An 18,548-nucleotide genomic window follows, 5' to 3' on the forward strand; every position below is an offset into this window, starting at 1 on the left:
GGCTCCAACTGAACAAGTAACACTTTATTTCCAAATAATAAAACAAAACACAAAAAACAAAATAAAGAATTTAGGCAATTATAGCCAAATGCAAATATTTATCAAAGCTGGGTGGGAGGAACATGCGTGTTCATGTCACTATTACCTATGTCCTTCTACAAGTTTCAGAGAGTTCAGGGTATATGCCCAGTAGTGGGATTGCTGGGTCATGTGGTAGTTCTATTTGTAGTTTTTTGAGGAACCTCCATACTGTTCTCCATAGTGGCTGTATGAATTTACATTCCCACCAACAGTGCAAGAGGGTTCCCTTTTCTCCACACCCTCTCCAGCATTTATTGTTTCTAGACTTTTTGATGATGGCCACCCTGACCGGTGTGAGATGATATCTCATTGTAGTTTTGATTTACATTTCTCTAATGATTAATGATGTTGAGCATTCTTTCATGTGTTTGTTGGCAATCTGTATATCTTCTTTGGAGAAATGTCTATTTAGGTCTTCTGCCCATTTTTGGATTGGGTTTTACCCTGAGAAAATCATAATTCAAAAAGAGTCATGTACCACAATGTTCATTGCAGCTCTATTTACAATAGCCAGGACATGGAAGCAACCTAAGCGTCCATCAACAGACGAATGGATAAAGAAGATGTGGCACATGTATACAATGGGATGTTACTCAGCCATAAAAAGAAACGAAATCGAGTTATTTGTAGTGAGGTGGATGGACCTAGAGTCTGTCATACAGAGTGACTTAAGTCAGAAAGAAAAACAAATACTGTATGCTAACACATATATATGGAATCTAAGATAAAAATTTAAAAAAAGGTCATGAAGAGCCTGCATAGCACAGGGGGATCAGCTAGGCGGTTTGTGACCACCTAGAGGGGTGGGATAGGGAGGGAGGGAGACGCAAGAGGGAAGAAATATGGGAACATATGTATAACTGATTCACTTTGTTATAAAGCAGAAACTAACACACCATTGTAAGGCAACTATACTCCAATAAAGATGTTAAAAAAAGTTCATTATTGTAGAAAAGAGATAGCTCAAATATAAAACAGAAAAATATTAAAATGTTCATATTATAATGTTAGTAGCAAAAACAGAATTAAATTTTATTAATTGTGCTGTGGACTGAATTGTGCCCCCCCGATTCATACGTTGAAACTGTAAGCCCCCATGTGACTACATTGGAGATAGGGCCTCTAAGGTTGTGATTGAGGTTAAATGTGGTAATAAGGGTAGAATCCTCATCCAATAAAACTGGTCCCTTTATAAGAAGAGGAAGAGAGACCAGAGTTTTCTCTCTCTGCCACGTGATGTCACTGTGAAAAGGCAGCCTTCTGCAAGCCAATAGGATAGCCTCAAAAGAAACTGAACCCTGCCAGAACCTTGAGTTTGAACTTTCCAGCCTTTACAACTGTGATCTTGAACTTTCTAGCCTTCAGACTGTTTAAGCCACACAGTCTATAGTATATTGTTACCAGTAGACTAAGACAGACTGTATGGTCATTATTTTTGTTACATACGAATGCATGACACAGGTATACACATATATCTACCTGGGTTGATGTGTGTGAACATGTAAAGGAGCTCCAGTATGTTTTTCTGCACATATATCTCTGAAGGCCTATGTGTATGTGCAAAACCAGCAAAATGTTCAGAGATGTTACCTTCATGTAAAAAGGATTACTATGCAGGTGTCTGTCTATCGACACATGGCAAGTGTGTGTGTGTATACATGTCCATATACACCCTACTAAAGGATATAGATCTCTTACTATAGTTCTATATATAGAATATAAATGATAAGTACATTGGTTATATCTGATATGAGAAACTTTTGATAGTAAAATATATTTCTTTATAGTACTATCATGACTATTCCACATTCTCTCCAATGACTTGGATATTTTGCTTACACTAACTAAACATTCAAATAGCAATGGCAAGCAAGAAACTGAACTCACCTAGTTGCTCAAGTGTCAAAAAATATTACTAGATATTGTGCAACTCTGTACTCATTTTATGGATAGTTATTCTGCTTTATGGACATTAGTAAGAAGTGAGAATGAGATATTTTTTCTCCCTATGAAAGGGTAGAATATTATTTGTGTGGAAAAATCCTCTGAAAGTTTTTGAATTAAAGGATCAAAGCATTATTTTGAGGATCTAAAAGCAAATTAGAATATGTATTACTTAAATGCCTTTTTCTGATAAGGCAAATATATAATAATCTTTGCTTTATGAGCCTGGCTCATCTTGAGTTTGACTTTCAAAATCACATAAGGAAGAAATTCCCACAGCTAGACATTTTATTCCTTAAGTTGACTTTCCTACCTACTCATGGGTACTCTAGAATCTTTGCTAAATTAACAGACTTGAATTCCAAGCAATATAGCAGACTGAGCTGATGCAGAAAATGACCCCTATCATAACCCTGAAAAGACAGAGAAATGCAGAATTCATTATGATACAAATAATCATCAGTAGGACAGGAAAGAAAAAAATATCTGAGCACTGGGAAAAAAAAAAAATCGAAGCCAGGTGGCTAATTCCAAAGTATTGATACCTAGCTAAAAGTGGGAAAGACTGCATCAGATTACAATGATTCCTTTAAGTACAGGGTTGAGACTTTGACTTCCCTGCCACCACCAAAACACAGACTGCTGTAGAGACTGTTGGCCCTGGGTGTGGGGTCCTGGCATTGAGCTCTCTGAATAAAGCCTTGAGCTAAGTAGGGCTGCCCTGTGAAATGCAGACTAAAGAAGTTCAGCCAGCTTGGTTGAAGAAGGAAAGCTGCCAATTGTCCTGAGCCATGATTGGGAAAGGGTAATTTGTGAGAAGTCAGAATCATAGACCTTTCCTATACATAGACAATGGGATCCAGATACTCATTACCCAGGAGGTATGAGTACTCCAAGACTATAAACTAAACATTAAAACTAGTCCATAACAAGTGAAATCCATGGAGGCCCAACAGAAAACAACTCCCACTGAAGAATTCAGAATTTTTAAAATGCAATGCATACAAAGGGGGAAAGTGCCATAAGATTCTGGGGAGACAAACCAGGAGAATTCTCATGCCAGGAAACAAACACTGAGTAGTATGTGAAAGAGACTGAAACAAGTATCTCTGTAATGCTCAAAGAGATAAAAGAAGAAATAGAGTCATTTCAATTAACTTAAAGTGATTTTTAAACTAAAGTGATATTTGTTTGTGTCAACATCAGATATCATGAAAGTTTTTAGTCTTTAAAAAAAAAATTTTAACCAAGGACATAGTCCCTGACAGTAAGATACTTAAAATTTAGTCGAGGGGAAAGAATTCATATATGTGAAAGGCATTAAAGGCCTTTTCACATTATCTTATCTAACTATTCACAATATACAGTTGACCCTTGAACAACATGGGTTTGAACAGTGCAGGTCCACTTATACTCAAATTGTTTTCAATAAGCGTACTGGAAAGTGTTTTGGAGATTTGCAACAATTTGAAAAAACTCACAGATAAACCACATAGCCTAGAAACAGCAAAACAATTTTTTTAAAGTTAGGTATGTCATGAGTGCATAAACTATATGTAGATATGTCTTTATTATTTACTACCATAAAATATATACAAGTGTATTGTTAAAAGTTCAAATTTATCAAAACTTACAAACACAGATCATATACAGCACAATTCACAGTCAAGAGAAATGTAAACAAACATAAAGATGCAGTATTAAATCATAACTGCATAAAATTCACTGTGGTACACACTGTACAACTGTAATAATTTCGTAGATACTCCTGTTGCTATTGCAGTGAGCTCAAGTGTTGCAAGTATCCATTTAAAATGCTGTGGGATGCTCATTATCTCCACCTGCGCAGTTCCTCTCTACAGTAAATTGCGAATCACAGTAAAAAGTGATGGCTTATGGATCTCCCGTATTTTTCATTGTATTTAGTGCGACACTGTAAACCTTGAATAACACCACGGGAACCAGGAAGTGCCACTAGTGATGCTGGAAGTGCTCCCAAGAAGCAGAGAAAAGTCACGATGTTACAAGAAAAAGCTGAACGGCTTGATAGGTACCATAGATTGAGGTCTGCATTGTGGTTGCCCACCACTTCAAGATAAATGCATGTAGCATAAGGACCATTGTAAAGAAAGGAAAAGGAAATTCGTGAAACCATTGCTGCAGCTATGCCAGTAGGCATGAAAACCCTCCACTTTTTTGGTGAAATATCTTTTTATCTTGCCTTGAAAATGCAGCTTTTATGTGGGTACAGGATTGCTAAGAGAAAGGAACACCTATGATTTCAGAAAAAGCAAAGTCATTACATGACATCTTAAAGCAAAAGGAAGATGAAGGACGTAAAGCTAAAGAATTTAATGCCAGCAAAGGATGGTTTGATAATTTTAGAAAGAGGTTCGCTTAATAGATATCAAAATAACAGGAGAAGCAGCTTCTGCCAATGGAGAGGCAGCAGACGAGTTCCAAGACACCATAAAGAGAATCACTGAGGAGAAAGGATATCTGCCTGAACAGTTTTTAATGCAGATGAAAGCGCCCTATTCTGGGGATAAAATGCTATGAAGGACATTTATTAGTAAGGAAGAGAGGTGAGCACCAGAACTTAAGGCAGGGAGGGATAGGTTAACTCTACTGTACTGTACATATGCAGTCAGGTTTATGATCAGGACTTCCCTTATACATAAAGCTGCTAACCCCTGTGCCTTGAAGGGAAAAGATAAACACCAGCTGCCAGTTTTTTGGCTGTACAACAAGAAGGTCTGGGTGAGAATCCCTTTTCTGAACTGATTCCATCGACGTTTTGTCCTTGAAGTCAGGAAGTACCTTTCCAGTAAGGGACACTATTTTCAAGTTCTTTTGATATTGGACAATGCCTCTGGTCACCCAGAACCCCATGAGTTCAACAACGAAGGTGTCGAAGTGGTCTGCTTGCCCCCAAACATTATATCATTAATTCAGCTTATAAATCAGGGGGTCATAAGGACCTTTAAGGGTCATTATACATAGTACTCTACGGAAAGATTGTGAACACTATGGAAGAGAATCCCAATAAAGAGAACATCATGAAAGTCTGGAAGGACTGCACCACTGAAGATGCCATTGTTGTTATAGAAAAAGCCATGAAAGCCATCAGACTGGAGACAATAAATTCTTGCTGGAGAAAACTGTGTCCAGATGTTGTGCATGACTTCACAGGATTTACAACAGAGCCAGTCAAGGACATCATAAAAGATCTTGTGGCTATGGCAAAAAAGGTGGAGGGGCAGGGGTAAAGGGTTTCAAGATATGAATCTTGGAGAAATTCAAGAGCTAAGAGACACCACACCACAGGAATTCACAGCAGATGACTTGATGGAGCTGAATACTTCCAAACCAGGGCCAGACGATGAGGAAGGAGATGTAGAAAAGGCAGTGCCAGAAAACAAATTAACATTAGACAATCTGGCAGAAGGATTCCGACTATTCTAGACTGTTTTTGACTTTTTTATGACATGGACCTTTCTATGACATGGGCCCTGAAATTAAACAGTGGAGGAAGCATTGGTACCATATAGAAATATTTTTTGAGAAATGAAACAGCAAAAGTCAGGCAGAAATTACGATGTATTTCCATGAAATGACACCAAGTATGCCTGCCTCTCCTGCCTCCCCTTCCACCTCCTCCACCTCTGCCACCCTAGAGACAGCCTACTCAACATGAAGATGACAGGATGAAGACCTTTATGATGATCCACTTCCACTTAATGAATCGTAAATAATCATCATGCTGTACAGTTAATAAACTTATCTGTTGTGTGTGTATGCGTCTTTGTATGAAAATCTAATAACTGTACGGCAAGAACTGTATGAAACATTTTTGTGTCATCATCATCGCTTAAGTATTCATCATGTAGGACATTATGTGCAAGACTTGTAATGAAATGAATACTCTATCCTTACATTAGGTATAAGGTGACTGATATTTAATATAATTAATAATGTGTTCGTTTTCTTACCATTTTATAACTTTTCTTTCAAAGAATTATATTACCATACAGTATGCCTCTCATAATTAGCGAAACTGTGTGTCAGCCTATCAACACGGGTAAGTGATTTTTAGAAAATGTAACAATGTTGACAATACTGTATTATGACTGTAATAGGGTATGTCATAAAAATTTTATAAGGATTCATTCATTAGTGTATAGGTTACCATGTTGATCATACTAGGCTACCATAAAGCAATCATATTGCTGCTTCTTCATTACCAATGCATGGGTAACTATACCTGTAAATACATATGAATTTATCTTTCATTTTTGATGTCTACTGTTAGAAATCTGTATAACATTTACAGTATTTTGTATCACATAAGACAATACTGAGGTATGTACTAACAGATGGATTCATCTTGTGAACAGACAACGTAAACTTATGGTATCGATAAATGCAGTACAGAACTGTAAATGTATTTTCTCTTCCTTATGATTTTCTTAATAACATTTTCTTTTCTCTAGCTTACTTTATTGTAAGAATATAGCATGTAATACATACAACATGCAAGCTATGTGTTAATTGACTGTTTATGTTATCAGTGAGGCTTCCAGTCAACAGTAGGCTATTAGTTGTTAAGTTTTAGGAGAGTCAAAAGTTATACACAGATTTTTGACTGCACAGGGGGTTGGTGCCCCTAACCCCCGAATTGTTCAAGGGTCAACTGTATGTACGAACCTATGTATGTATAAGTAAATGTGTGTATAGTGTGTAATTATATATATATTTTTTATCAATATCTGCCTATCTATCTATCTGTCTATCTGAGGGATACAGCAGCACTGGAGGAGAAAGAGTGTGAGACATGGAGAAAGAGAAAGACAGAAAGGAGATGTAGATGAGATGAGAAAGAGAGGAGGAAAAACAGAAAGGAAGAGAATAGGAAAGAGAGGGGAGGGAAAGAAAGTAAAATATTTAATTTTGTCTCATTAAAAAAAGTACAAAATGGATTGTAATTGTTAATTATGGAACTGCAAGAATATTCAGCTATTCCACTCATATGGAAAATAAGGAACAATTACCCTTAAATCAGATAATAGACTGTATTTGGTATAAATTAATAGAACTTTGTAAATGAGAGATGTGTGGCTTCACTAGCAGTTGTCATTCAATAGATCATCTTTCTTCTTTCTCCCATCAATAATTATGGACTTACTATGAACTTATCAGATGGAGCTCTGCCAGTAACATAACAACACTTTCCTCATCCTTTTTATATTTCTCGCTCAGTTTCTTGAACCTCAGTTGACATAATCAGGTCTATAAGCAACACAGAAAAATTACAATGGGGTAAAAATCAAAATATGTGCTGATAAGGTATTCGTGTTAGGTTTTTTTTTTAAGATTCAAAAGCATCTTTGAAATGGTCTTTGAGCTGATCACTCTTTTTCCCCTAAACACAAAAGTTAATTTTACTTAGTCAAACAAGCAAAATTTTGACATTTTGAACTTGGATGGTAGTGTCTTTATTGATATAAGGGAATATATTTTAGAGAAGACGACATTATCGTAAAAGTTTGTCATTTAAAAGCAATTGCAAAATGAGAATGAGAGTGATAATATTTTGATAGATTTCAAGATTAAAAGATAAACACCCTACTGTTAAGATAGTATGCCACCAGTGTTGGCATCCAAAGAAGATGACACTTTGTATAATTTACTTCCTAAATGTGTCATGTTTATGAAGTAGTAGATTGATAAAGATATCTAGTAATTTTAAAAAAATCTAGAATTAGAAATAAAGTTTCAGTAAGCAATCTGATTAAGAAAATATTTTGCTATCTTTACTACAATTTTGAATATCCCCTATCTTTTGCTTGGGAATAGGGGTTACACAACTTCTAGGATAGTGCCACCTATAAAACTAAGTACCAAAACTCCTACTTTTCCAAATATCTTTATTCTTAACTCAAGAATGAAGAGAAATTTTATAAGTAACATATTCCACCATCCCCTCTCAAGCATATATCTTAAACTGTGAGCTTTTCATTATCATTTATTGAAGAACAAGGATGTGTTCAAAGGAATACAGTAATCAATGACAACTTCAATTGAAATCTAAATGCCTATCTTCCATTTCAAAGCAATATCTTATTGTTTAAAGTGAAAGAATGTTTCACACAAGGGAACAACTAGATGAGAGGCAAATAACGGAGTACATATGAGGAAGAGTGGGGAACCATGTGGACAACTTCTCTGTACCCCCAGTCCAGGACATGGGGGGGAGAGAAGCTGCTATCTGAGTGGAGAAAACCCAGCCTGCCAAAGAGTAAGTATCAAATGACTCTTCCCGACCCCATCTTAATCAGGGGCAATGTAGTATTTAATATAATCTTTCTATACTGTTCCTATACAGTTAAACTTTCTAAGCAAACAAAAGAAGAATGGATAGGGAATTTCCTGGTGGTCCAGTCATTAGGACTCCACGCTCTCACTGCCAAAGGCACGGGTTTGAACTAGGATCCCACAAGCTGCCCAGTGTGGCCAAAAAAAAAAAGAACAACAATGGATAGAAGGCAGTAGATCTGCCAAAAAAATCATTACCTTGAACTTCTTTCTCAAAACGGAAGGCTGTACAAGAAATATATACACATATACAAACATACATAACATGCTTGTACACCTGTTACATTAAGTAGAGAGTAATACTGTTGATACTTCTCCACCAGTTTCTGCAGAAGACCTTTGCCTACTATGTGTCAGACAGTATGATATATATATCACAACTCCATATCCTAGGAGAAAGAGAAATGGTGAAAGTTTGTCAAAGCAAGATAATAACAGAATTCAAGCTGGAATCTTCCATGGTGACAATGCCATTTTACAAGTACCGAAACTGGGACCTAAGAGTGAATTGACCTGCCCAAGGAAAGTAGAAAAGGCTACATCAGATTACAAGTTTTTGTCCAGCTCAACTGTGTGTTCAACCAGGTTATTATTTTAGAGTTTAACGTTCAGAAAAGTGGCAGTAAATGGAAGTTGCTTTCCAAATTAAAAAAAATTAACTAAGGGCAAGGTAACCCCTTCCAAACTTTACAGCCCACAAAGCTCACATAGTAACATACTTTCATCTCCTCTATATTCCTGACACTGTTACTCATCAATGGTTTCTGTTTGGAAACACTGAGGTAAATATCTTTTCTTAATGTTGTACATATTGTACAACACCTTACTAAAAAGTCTAATATATTAAAAAAAAGATATATGACATTATTTGGGATAACCCCAATAAAGTGTGAGAAGGACAAGATAATACAGAAACATTAGCAGTAGGATAAACTATAGAAAAATAAAAACCAGTGGGGAGAGGTAAAGGAGAAGGGCAAGATAGGGGTAGGGGATTAACAGGTACAAACTATTACGTATAAAATAAATAAGCTACAAGGACATATTGTACAGCATAGAGACTATAGCCAATATTTTATAATAACTATAAATGGAGTATAAACTTTAAATATTCTGAATCACTATGTTGTACACCTGTAACTTATATAACATTGCACATCAACTATATCTTAATTTTTTTAAGTAAAAAAAAACAAAGGAGAAAGACAGACAATCCTTTGCGATAAAGAAAAGTAACTCTTGTTACAGTATTCCAAAGTTTCTCTGCTCTTTCCTCCAATATTTTAGTATCTATTACAGAGTACTTCAACGAATAGATTGAACATTTATTATATGTCAGCCCTGCAGATTCATTGGTTTGTTCTGTTTTACTAATAACATGCAAAAAAGACGAGCAAACAACAAGAACTCAGGTTAATCACTCTGCTTATCCACTCAGACACCGTTGAGCATTTTTATTGACATTTGCAAAACATGGTGCTAGGCATGGTAAAGATCGCTGTTTGTGGCTGTAAATGGAAAGCACTGATAATTTAAGCAGGAGCATGACATGTCAGAACTATGTTTAGGATCATTCTGTCTGCTATGTGGTGGATGGGTTAATGGATGCCTACGTGAGTGGAAGAGGGAGAATGGATAGAGGAGAACTGGTTAGGAGGCGGTCATAGTAGTACAAATAAGAGATAATCCTGACTTGCATTAGAACAGGGTTTCTAACCTAAGCACTATTGATATTTTGGCCAGATCATTTCTTTTTCCTCTGTGGGAGGTTGTACTTTCCATTGCAGGGTGTTTAGCAGCAACCCTGGCCTCTACTAGAGACCACCAGGTGACAATAAATTCTCCCCCAGTTGTGACAATGAAAAATGTCCCCTGGAGGGGGGCAAAATTTCTCAAAGTGACAACCACTGAATGAGAATGATGGCAGTGGGATGGGAGAAGTGAAAGGTTCCTGCATGAGGTTTTTGGTGACAGAATTGATAGGATTTGGTAATGAATTATATATGGGGGTAAGGAAAATAGAGGAATTAAATTTAGGATGACTCAGGTTTTTATCCTGGGCAACTGGGTGAATGGATATTCCATTTAATAAGAGGAAAAAGAATGGGGGACCATTATTGAAAGTGCTAGACTATGGATAGCACTTACTGGGTTATACTGAAATTATATATCTGTACCCCTCAACAGACTTTGAGGTTCCTGAGAGCAGGGCTCCATTTTTATACATCTTTCTATGTCTAAAACAGTACCTAATATCAGCATTACTGACTGGCAGATGTAAAGATGTTGGAGAATTTAAGGAAGATTTGTAGATTTCTGGCTTGGGACATTTGGTAGGTCTTGGTTATATTTCCAGAGATGGAGAGAACTGGAAGAAACCATATTTGGGATTAGGAGGTGATGAGTTCAGTATTACACATATTGATGTGGCGGTTTCTGTTTTTCACATATTGGAGATATTCAATAAGCAAATAGATACATGTATCTGGAGCTTAGAAGAAGTATTTGTACTAGGAATTTAGATTTGAGAGTCAGTAATTAAAGCCATTTGAGTAAATGAGATAACCCTAAGAAAGAGTACAGAGTGAGAAGAGGGTAAAGAAAATAATCATAGGGAATACATGCCATTAATGCATAGATCATGTCCTGAGAAGGAGACCAAGAAGAAATAGAGAAGAATAAATGCATGTGTACATGCCCATGCACATACACAATATTAAGATACTGTAGAGTGATAACTATTATCCTGGCAAATATTTATTGAGTGCATATTACTTTGCCAAGAAGGCTCCTTATATGCATTAGCACATTAAATCTTTCTTGACAACCTTAAGAGGTAGATAGATACTATCATTATCTCCATTTAACAGATAAAGAAAATGAAGTACAAAGAGGTTAACTAACTCACCCAAGGTTACATACTAGCAAGTGGCAGAGCCTGGATTCAAACCTTGTGACTAAAGAGCTTATTCTCCTAACCATTATGCTCTAGAGAAGTTAAAGGAGAGGAGTGTCTCAAGGAGGAAGAAGTGACAGCTTTCAAATTCCAGGTCTTATGCATCTTTCATAAAATTTATTCTGAAATATTTTATTTTTCTTTATGCTATTATAAATGGAGTTGTAATTTTTATTTCATTTGGTAGTTGTTCATTGCCAATATGTTGAAATACAATTGGTTTCTAGATATTGACCTTTTATGTTACACCATTTTACATTACACCAGTAATAAGGAGAATTTTCTTATTACTTCTAGTGTCATTCTTGTAGTTATCTTAAGGTCTTCTATACTGATAATCAAGTTTTCATCAAATAAAACAAGTATTCTTTTATTCAAATATTTATGCCTTCTATTTATTTTTATTGCCTTAATGCAGAGGTGAGCAAACGACAGCCTATTGGCCAAATCCAGGCCACTTCTTGTTTGTGTAAATTACGTTTTATTGAAACATAGTCCTGCCTATTCATATAAATATTGTCTATGTCTACTATCATGCTATAATGGTAGAGCTGAGCAGTTTCACAGAGATGATATGATCCACAAAACCTAGGATATTGAATATATTGCCCTTTACTTGAAATGTTTTCCACTCGTCTTATTGTGCTGGTTTGAATTCCTATATGATGATGAGTAGAGTTGGTTAGGTAGGGCTGACATCCTTGTCTTTTCCTATTAGTAGGGGGTTGAGGTGGAGGAACTTCCCTTCTATTTCTAGTTTGATGAATAGCTGTTGAATTTTGTCAAATCGTTTTTCTTTTGAGATTGTTTTCATCTTTTCTTCCATTAAAAATATATTAAAATTTATTTTTACGTATTAAACCAATCTTAAATTCATGGGCTAAATCCCAATGGGTCTTGAGTTGTGATCTTAATTTGTTTCTGGCTTTAATTTGCTAATACTTTAGCAAGGATTTTTGCATTTACGTTAATGAGGGGGTTGAAAATTTTATTTTACTTGTCATTTCTTCTGGCTTTGGTGTAAGGATAATCTTGGCCTGATACATTTACTTGGGGAATGTTTTTTCCTTCTCTAGTTTCTGAAAGATTTGGTATAGGATAAGTATTATTTAATTTTTAAATGTTCAATAGAATTAATGAATGAAGCCATAGGGACCTGGAATTTTCTTTGTGGACATGTTTGAAATAATGACTTCAATGTGTTTTAGTGATATGTGGCTATTCAAGTTTTCTCTTTTTTACTTCGTTCAATTTTGGTATTTGTGTCTGTCAGTTTCATCTAGGATGTCAAACTCATCGGCATAAAGTTACTAATAATATTACTTGGTTATTTTTTAATGCTGTATAATAAATATGACATCCCCACTTTCATTCCTGATATTGGCTATTCGTGTCCTTTCTCTCTCCCTTTCTTTGCCTCTCCTCCTCTACTTCCCTTTTTCACTCATCTCTCTCCATCCTCTTTTTCCTCCTTGCTGCCACTCCTCCTTCTTTGTCTCCTCTCTGCTCCCCTTTCCTCTCCTCTTCCTCTCTCTTTCTCTCTCTCTCTCATTCTTCTTCTTATACAACCTTATAGCTACAGTTGTATAAATTTTAAATAAGCAACTTTGGATATCATGGATTTTTTTCAAATATTTCTCTTTTTCTATAATAATGATTACTATTTTTCCCTTTATTATTTCTTTATTTTACTTACTTTTCTTTTAGGATGCTCTTCTTTTCCTAATTTCCTGTGGCCAGAACTCAGGCTATTTCTTACATCTTTTATCATTCCTAACGTTAGCAATTGATGCTTTATATTTTCCTCTAAGAAATACTTTAGTTCTATCCTACACTTTTTTTAATTGAAGTATAATTGTTTTACTACACTTTTTTTCTGTTTTAGTTTCAGGTGTACAGCAAAGTGATTCAATTATATATACATAAAAACATTATTTTTTCAGATTATTTTCCATTATAGGTTATTACCAGATACTGAATATAGTTCCTTGTGATATACAGTAAATCCTTGTTGCTTATCTATTTTACCTCCAGTAGTTTGTATCAGTTAATCCCATACTCCTAATTTATCCCTCCCCCACCTTTCCCCTTTGGTAACCATAAGTTTGTTTTCTATATCTGTGAGTCTGTTTCTATTTTGTATATAAATCCTTTGTATTATTTTTTAGATTCCACATATAAGTGATATATAATATTTGTCTATCTCTGACTTACCTCACTTAGTATGATCATTTCTAGGTCCATCCATGTTGCTGCAAATGGCAATCTTTTATTCTTTTCTATGGTTGAGTAAAATTCCATTGTGTGTGTGTGTGTGACATCTTCTTTATGCATTTATCTGATTTATCTGTTGATGGGCACTTGAGTTGTTCCCATGTCTTGGCTGTTGTAAATAGTGCTGCTATTAACATTGGGGTGCATGTATCTTTTTGAATTAGTTTTCATCTTTTCCAGATATATGCTCAGGAGTGGGATTGTTGGATCATATGGTAGCTCTATCTTTAGTTTTTTAAGGATCTTTCATATTATTTTCCACAGTGGCTGCACCAATTTACATTCCCACCAAGAGTATACAAGGGTTCCTTTTTCTCCACACCCTCTCCTGCATTTATTATTTGTAGACTTTTTGATGATAACCATTCTGACTGGTGTGAGGTCATACCTCATTGTAGTTTTGATTTGCATTTCTCTACTAATTAGTGACGCTGAGCATCTTTTCATGTGCCTGTTGGCCATCTGTATGTCTTCTCTGGAGAAATGTCTATTTAGGTCTTCTGCCCATTTTTTTTATTAGGTTGTTTGTTTTTTTGTTATAGAGTCCACCAAGAACCCCGGCAGACACTTTTATAAAGTCTGACGGTCACCTCCATTCTTGTATTGAGCCTATATGGTGGATTTCTATTTCAAGTATTATATTTTTCAGTTCTAATCTAACACGGAAATTTTACTCATTCTAAAATTTCTTTTTTTCCTCTGTCTCTCCAGAGAATGTCTCTTTCCATTCATTTCAGGTATATTCTCCTTGACCTCATATTGCATAATTATAATAGCTGCTGCAGTCTTTTTTTTCAAGGTTTTATTTTCTTATCTTTATTTTTCTAGCTTTATAGAGATATAATTGACATATAAAGTTGTGTAAGCTTAATCTGTATAACTTGTTCATTTGATACACTTAGATATTGCAAAGTGATTACTACCATATCATTAACTAACACCTCTATCACATCACATAATTATATATATTTTTGTCTTATAATTCCAACATCTAAGTTTCTTAGGTATGGTCCTATTGATTGATTTTTCCTTTGAGAATCAGTCACATTATTGCGGATATTTGTTTGTAAGCAGTTTTGAGTTTCATCTTGAATGCTATATTCTGTTGTGGAGAATCAGTTTCCCATCATGATCTTCTGTAATATGATGCTTTAATTTTAGCTGACAATAAACCCTGTTAGCTTCAAACTATGAGCTCTGTCTCATTTCCTTTAAGTAGTTGTTCGTATCTCAGGGTCTTTCTCAAAACCTTTGCTGTGCTAGTTTAAGTCTGTCCCATACATTTGTCTCTCAGAGATTAGCCTGAGAATTGTGTGGTATTTTATAGTTTATTAGATTCTCTAAGCCTTTACTATGCTGGTTTAAATCTCTCTTCTCAGACACTCAAAGTTCAGGGATTATCTTGAGATTTGTGCAGATTCATACACAGAATTAGATGATATCTACTCTGTCTGCTCAGGGATGCTCCTGTCATTTTCCAGTCCCAAAGGATTCCTTTCTCTTTTCTCCTTGGCCAGAAAGTTGAGGTTTCTAAAGGTGTTTTAGCACCTGACCCATCACTGGCATTGTTTTGCTTCACAAATGGGTTCTGCCCCCAGGGCAAAGCCATAAGGCAATAAAACAAATGAGAAACTAAGTCTTATAGTCACATTTCCAACTTTTGACTCTCCTCCAAAATCTGCTTGCTTTTGTTTACTTTTCAAAGTTCTCAGTAAGATTTTTTTGTTGCCTTTTGTCCAGAGTATTCATGCATGAGAGAGCAGATATATTGGGCTCATGCTGACATCCTGGATATATAACTGCCCTCTATGCTATTTTTAAAATAAACTTTAATGTATGGAACAGTTTTACATATAAAGAAAAATTGAGAAGATAATCCTTAGAGGTATCATAAACACCACACTGAGTTTCACCTCTTAAGATCTTATATTGGTATATTTGTTACAATTAATGAACTGATATTGATACCATGTTATTGACTGAAGTTGATGTTTAATACATATTTTTTTAGCTTTTGTTCAATGTGGTTCTTCCCATTCAGAATCTCATCTAGGATACTACATTGCATTTAGTCAGTTCAGTTATTTTCTCCCTTTTCATAGTGTATTCTATAGAAGGAAGGCAAGATGTTCAGCCCACACTTAAGGAGTGGGTAGTTATATTCTTCCTCCTTAAGGGAAGAGTATCTACATAAATTATTTGGAACTCTTCCAGGTGGGAGATTTGTCTCTTCTGTTATTAGTTTACTTAATCATTTATTTATCTCAGTATGGACTCATGGATATTTTTATTATACCTTGGTTTAAAATTCCCTATAACCTTATTTTCTTGCTCAAATTATTCCAGCTTTGGCCATTGACAGCTCTTTCAGTTGGTTGCTGTTCCATTTTGACATATTCCCATCATGTGGGGATTTTTTTTTGGCATCAGAGAGGGTGTTATCTTATTTTCCAATACTACATGATGCTCTAGGTTCATCTTGTTTATTCCCTGACCCTGTCCAAGAATCAGTCATTTCTACAAGGATACTTGGGTCATTTTATTGGAAAATGGTATTATAAACGAAGACCTGGGTGCTAAATATGCTAACTCATATGGGAATGTGTGTGTGTCATTTCTTCTAGGCCCTCTCAGGTGAAAGAGCAAAGAAATATATGTGTGTATACTAATTCCCACGTAGACACATATCCGTAAATATATCTGCATGTAATTAACTATATCTACATAAAGTAAGAACAAGTTCTTACTGATGTCTGCAACTCTAATCCATTATCACACAGATCATTCTAGATTCCTCTCCTTGCATAACTCTTGTGAGAAACCTGGCACCAACCATTCACCAAGCAAATTAAACCATGTCTAAAAACTAAAAGAAAGTACAAGCATAATATCTTATCAAATAAAGAATACCTATAAATAGATATAAATTACTAAGTGAACCAAATATAAATTCTGAAGTTAAATAATATAATAACTGGAATGGTAACTTCACTAGAGGCATTCAACATCAGGTTTGAGGTGAAAAAGAATTAGTGAACATGAGGATGAACCAACTGAGATTTTCCTGCCTGAGAAATAAAATAAAAAAGATGAAGAAACATCATCAGAACCTCAGGAACTTGTGTAACAGCATCTAGCGACCAACATATGCATAAAAACGATTCTAATAGTAGAAAAGAATGAGAAAAGGACATAAAGGATATTTTAAGAAATAACAGATATCACTTCCCAAATTTGATTTTAAAAACATAAATCTACACATCCAAAATCACAACAAAATCCATGCAGAATCAGCAGAAAGAGATCCACATCAAGATATACATTGAAAGCCAAAGAAAAAGAGTGAATCTCTAAAGTAGCAAGAAAGAATCAGCTCATCGCATGAAAGACAGTCTCCGTAAGGTAAACAACTGATTTCTCATCAGAAACCATAAGAGGCAGAGGGAAGTAGGATGGTATATTCAATGTGCTGAAAGAAATAGTATCAATATAACCCAAGAGTCTATATCCAGCAAACTATCCTTCATAAAATGTAGGAGCAATTAAGACATCTCCATACAAACAAAAATTGAAAGAACATGTCACTAGCAGACATGCTATAGAAGAAATACTAAAGAGAGTTTTTCAAGATGAAATAAAAGGATACTAGATAAAAATCTGAATACATACAAAGAAATAAAGAGCATTAATAAAAGTAACTACATAGGTAAATATAAGACAGTATAAATATATTTTTTATTTAACTCCTTAATTTTCCAACCTGATTATAAGACCAATTTCATAAGTCAATAATTGTAATACAATATTGATGTTTATAGAGAATAATATGTAACTTGTGTAATAATAATAGCACAAAAGAGGAAAAGAGAATGGAGCTACAGCACAGAAAAGTTTTTGTATAATATTGAAGTTAATTGCGTATTAAACTAAACTACACCTTTGTAGATTAAGATATTAATAGTAATACCATTGGCTGACACTAAGAAAATAACTAAAAATACAGCAGTCCCCTCTTATCTCCGAGGGATATATTCCATGACCCCCAGTGGATGACTGAAACCATGATGGATAGCACCAACCCATATATATACTGCGTTTTTTCCTATACATGTGTACATATGATAAAGTTTAATTTATAAATTAGGCACAGTAAGATGAACAATAACTAATAATAAAATAGAATAATTATAATAATATACTGTAATAAGTTATGTGAATATGGTTTCTCTCTCTCTCTCCCTTAAAATATCATATTGTACAAATGTAATTCCTTTTCCACTGTAACTAAGCACTTATTACACACTGTGGTTATATCATTTGCAGTTTGAGGTGCAGCAGAAAAACTAGTAGGAATTTCTTTTTGCTAATTTCATGGATAGAAGATTTATTCTTACTGTAGATCATTAGCAAACTCAGCATACAATTTTTTTCTTTCCCAATTAAGTTGATAACTTTAACCTTTTCACTTAAAGGAAGTATTTTATGGCTTCTTTTTGGCATATCCAAATTGCCAGCATCACTACTCTTGCACCTTGTGGCCATTATTAAGTAAAATAAGGGTCACTTGGATAGAAGCATCACAGTACTGTGACAGTTGATTTGATAAGTGAGACAGCTACTAAGTCACTAATGGGTGAGATACGATGGACAAAGGGATGATTCACATCCCAGGTGGGTCAGAGTGGTAATGGCATGGGATTTTATCACAATACTTAGAATAGCACACAATTTAAAATTTATGAATTGTTTATTTCTGGAATTTTCCTTTTAACATATTTGGGAGGCAGTTGACTACAGGTAACTGAAACCATGGAAAGTAAAACTATGGATAAAGGGAGACTAGTGTATATATAGTAAAAAAAATAACATGGCAATTAAAACTATCTACTAGAAACTTATCAGCACAAAAGGAGCAAGT

Source organism: Neophocaena asiaeorientalis, unplaced genomic scaffold (genome assembly GCF_003031525.2).
Source record: "Neophocaena asiaeorientalis asiaeorientalis breed wild unplaced genomic scaffold, Neophocaena_asiaeorientalis_V1.1 scaffold956, whole genome shotgun sequence".
Classification (NCBI taxonomy): Eukaryota; Metazoa; Chordata; class Mammalia; order Artiodactyla; family Phocoenidae; genus Neophocaena; species Neophocaena asiaeorientalis.